The sequence below is a fragment of the Octodon degus genome, unplaced genomic scaffold (genome assembly GCF_000260255.1).
Source record: "Octodon degus isolate 3935 unplaced genomic scaffold, OctDeg1.0 scaffold00113, whole genome shotgun sequence".
NCBI classification, from domain to species: domain Eukaryota; kingdom Metazoa; phylum Chordata; class Mammalia; order Rodentia; family Octodontidae; genus Octodon; species Octodon degus.
This window is the reverse complement of record NW_004524689.1, coordinates 5,197,365-5,201,653: the sequence shown is the minus strand read 5'-3', so window position 1 is coordinate 5,201,653 and position 4,289 is coordinate 5,197,365.

Genomic DNA, 4,289 nt, shown 5'->3' with positions numbered 1-4,289 from the left:
ATATTAGCCCATCTGATAACCAGCCTCTTCTGTATGTTTGCGTGCATTTGTGTGTGTGTGTGTGTGTGTGTGTGTGTGTCTGTCTGTCTGTCTGTCTGTCTGTCTGTCTGTCTGTATGTGTGTCTGTGTTTCCAGGACACTCTACCCTGGAGCCCTGGGTATCTGATTCCTGTACAACATGAAGTTCTCTCTGCATTTAGACTTCGCTTCACCACCCCCTGGAAATTCCCTCTGCCCAGGGCTGAAGACCCATTTCTGGGATTTCCTGTCTGCTTCCTTCTGGTTTCTCTTAATTCCAATTCCCCCTCCTCTTCATGGACCACATCTTCCAGCAACTTCCTGAGCAAATAGGCAGTGTAAATTGAGAGGCAAGGCCTGGAGTCAGGGAACCAGAGATCCAACTGCCGCTTCCCAACCTCGGGGGCTGTTTGGAGGTGTGTGCCAGCCAAGGGCACGCCCACCCTTGGCACCCTGGCATTGAGCTCACCCACTCAGCACTGCCTGCAAATGGCAGCCTGACCAAATGGGCTGGAGCTGCTGGGAATGCCTGCTCTCTGAGGCCAGCAGAGCCTGAAGAAAAGTCACAGCCCTGAGGTGCAGGCATTTTTAAGACCCTTCAGTGATTCACTGGAACAATACTTGACCACACATTTGGTCTAAAAGTGCAGTAGGCAGCATCTAACAGCTCTTTGTAAAAATCCTGTTGCTTTGCTCTCACTTGACCACAGAAAAACAACCAATACATCCTATTCCAGAACCTTCCAGAACCTTCCAGAAGCTTCTAGGTTAAACATCTTTCTTCTGAGTGACCTTGCCTCCGTTTGTGATTTTTCTTCATCCAGTGCAGCTCAGGGTAGCATTCTTACCCCTCTGTTATCTAGGATCTGTGCTTCTTTTGTTGAGGGGGATTTCCAAGAGGAAATCGGGGGAACCAGGTACTCTGCCACGTCAAATGGGAGCACAGCCGCATGGAAAGACTTCTTGGACCCGGAGGGTTTTTTTATGCTTTTGAGAAAATGACCCAGAGGGACAATGAATGGGCCTGTGTCTATGAAAAGGTTTGCTGTTTTGAAGCACTTACAAATAAAGAATCCAGAACCCAGAGTAAGCGCCACCCAGGGGCATCAGCGCCCTGGCGTGGGGTGGAGCAGCTCTTCAGATGCTGCCTCTTTATGGAGTCTCTGTGAAGCCTACAATATAATTCAGCTTATTATAGTAATTTCCCAAAATATCTCCTTGCTGCAGCATGGCCCAAAGGAACCACCCTTATCTTCCCCCACGAGGCCACAGTTGGGACCTGGACCCTCAACGTGGCTGAGGAGCGTAACCTCCCTCAGCCTCAGTTTACCCTCTCTCACACAGACATGCTATTATCCGTGCCACACGCCCTCAGGAGTTAAAATGAGGCCCATGTCATGGTGGAGGGTGGGGTTCCTGCACAGAGGGTGCTCATCAGAGGCAGGCCTGTGGTAATAACCTGCCCCGCCCTTTACCCTGAAGCCAAACAGCCTACCTGGGGCTGTGCCAGTCCTTCCCAGAATCCTTTGCTCTCACCCTCAGATTCCTTCCAGCACCAGGGTGAGGAGGAAGACACCAAGCCCACTGAGGGTACCTAGGCTTTTGGGGTGATACTGTGGCTCATTATTCCAGAACCCCTGGGAAGGCAGAGTCTGGGGAAGCGAGCAAAGAGCCCAGAGCCACCTCTCTGTTGGTCTAAGGTCCAGGCCCCAGCTGGGCTGGTTTCTGGCCAGCCTTCTCGTCCTGGCTTGCAGACAGCCACCACCTTGCTGTGCCTGGTTGGTGCCTGTGCACCCCGAGACTTTGTTTGTGCAGAAGAACACTTGGGACTGGGACCTGCTGTACAGCCTCTTGTCTCCGTGATGACCTCCCAAAAGGCCCTGCCACCCAGTCCAGCCACAGCATGGTTAGGGCTCCACCTTGTGAATTGGGGGGATAGGAGGACTTAATTTTCTCCCTAACACACACACTCCTCTCACACATGGATTCTGTCTCCCTGAATGCGGGGTGGGCCAGCATCACCCATGTGTACCCACAGAGCCATGTCCACTTCAGAGTGTCAGCAGGGTTTACGAGATCCCCTGATAGGGAAGCCCAGCACACACTGTATGGCATTAGGGAAGCTGAGGGTAGACAGGGAAACACAGGACAAGGCCGGTGCAGCAGGCCAGGGCAGCCAGTCATCCCAGCTCTCCAGAGCCCGCGGCAAAAGCATCGGAAGTTTAGAGGCAGCCTGGGCAACTTAACAACTCAGCCAGATCTTGACTGTAAATATAAAGAAAAGAGCTGGAGATATAGGTTGGTGAGTGCAAAGGCCCTGGGTTCAATTTCCACTGCAAGGGGAAAAAAAGAAAGGAAGGAAGGAAGCAAAGGAGGAAGGAGAAAAGGCAGGAGGACCAGAGCTCACAGGAAGTAAGGCTGGCACCTGGTCTGTGCACACCCACACTCCCACGTGGAGTGCAGAGCTTTTGACTTCCTTCTGCCTGTGTGAGGAAGGTTCTAGAAGCATCTCTCCTGAACCACTCACAGGAGCAAGGCTACAGAAGGAACACGTTTCTGAATGTGAAGCCACAGGACTGCAGTCTCTGTGTGCTGAAGAGATGAGGTCAGAGAATCCGCCACCATGAATTCAGAGTGTTCTGTGGTTGACATAATAGCTACCTATTACGTTCGCCTCCTGCGTGACCCGGGCAACTGCCAGTTAGAAAAGGGAAAGCTATCATCCGTCATGTGTTTCTATAAAGAACTTCTCTAAACTTTATCTTAGGAAAGTGTTTTCATAATTGTTTAGCTTAGTGCAGTTTCCAGAGCCATGTTGGAGAAATACAAGAGGAAATCCAACCATCCTCATCCAAGCGTGGGCCAAAAATATCTCCTCAACATCAGAGGGGTTTGCTTATTTCTCTTCAAAAAGGCAAAAATCATAAGGAAATGAGCCTGAATTAAAGATTTGAGAGAGAGAGAGAGAGAGAGAGAGAGAGAGAGAGAGCAAGCGCTTACTTTCTGGGCTATGTCCTGGGTTCTTTGTTGATAAATCTCATCCCACCCCTCCCCAGTGATAACTAGTTCTCCAAATGCTCATTCCCATGTGGAATCATAACTGATGATGCATTTCCCTGGAATACAGAAAAATATTTAGTAGACTCTGGCATTTTTTGGACCCATAAAAACCACATCTTGACACACACTTTTAAACTTTTGTCATGATGAAGCATGTTGTCATGGTGGGATAGAGCTTGTAGCTGACAACCTGTTCACATGCCAGGATTTTTAAAATTCATACATGCTGTGCTGTGTAGTTCTCCATTTGTACTCTTGCCATGCTCCTCCCGGAGATCGGGGGCAAGCGTGGCTTTCTGGCTATCCTGGACGTGATCCGGCTTTCTGTGCACCCTCCTTAGCAGGCAGGTGGCTTTTTTCACCCCATGGTCTCGGGATGGCTGCCCCAGATCCATCCTCAAGTCTGCATCCCATGTAGAAACATAAAGGCCAAGAGAAGGAAGACAAGCTGACTCCATAACCACGAAAACAAAACATTTCCAGAAATCCCTAGCTAACCACCCACACAACTCAGAACCACATTATCTGGCCACCCCCAGCTGCATGTCTTAGCTGGGCATAGTGCCACCCTTAGCAAAATTAGGTTTCTTATAATGAGGACAAAGGAGCAAGTGTAGACAAATAGCATCCCTGTCACACATGAGAGCCAGCAACAGCAGGGATGCCTGGTCTCAGGACTGATCCATTGCAGGAGAGAAGGAATAGGTGAAACCCTTAAGTGGGTGACTGTCTACACCACACACAGCAGGAAGGCCAAGGTCCTGGAGGGCCTGTGTATGAAACTGAGTGGGGCTGAGACCAGAACAAGAAGCCACCAAGGCTGCATCTTGGAGTAGCTACAGAGAGGAGAGACAAGCGGATGAAGGCATGAGCGAGTCTTCCTAGAAGGTTCTAGAAGCCAAGATGGCAGCTCCTGATGAAAGCTTGAAGAGAACAGGGACTTCGGCTTTTGACCAGAGGCCTGCCAGTGCTACTTCCTGGGTCCTGAGGGTGTCTGAGGCCTAGTGACTCAGTGCTGTCTCCTGTCCTTCCTCCTTCCCAGCTCCCTACATCTGGTCCCACATTCTTTGGGACTTTTGCTGGCTGGAGTTGGTTTTGGTGGTAGCCCCAGACTTTCCAAGCCAAAAGCCTGGGGGCGGCATAGTTGGAAGGAGTGAGGAAGACAAAGGGATGATGTCCTTCCAGTGTGCGGTGAGCCGCCTCGTGGAAAT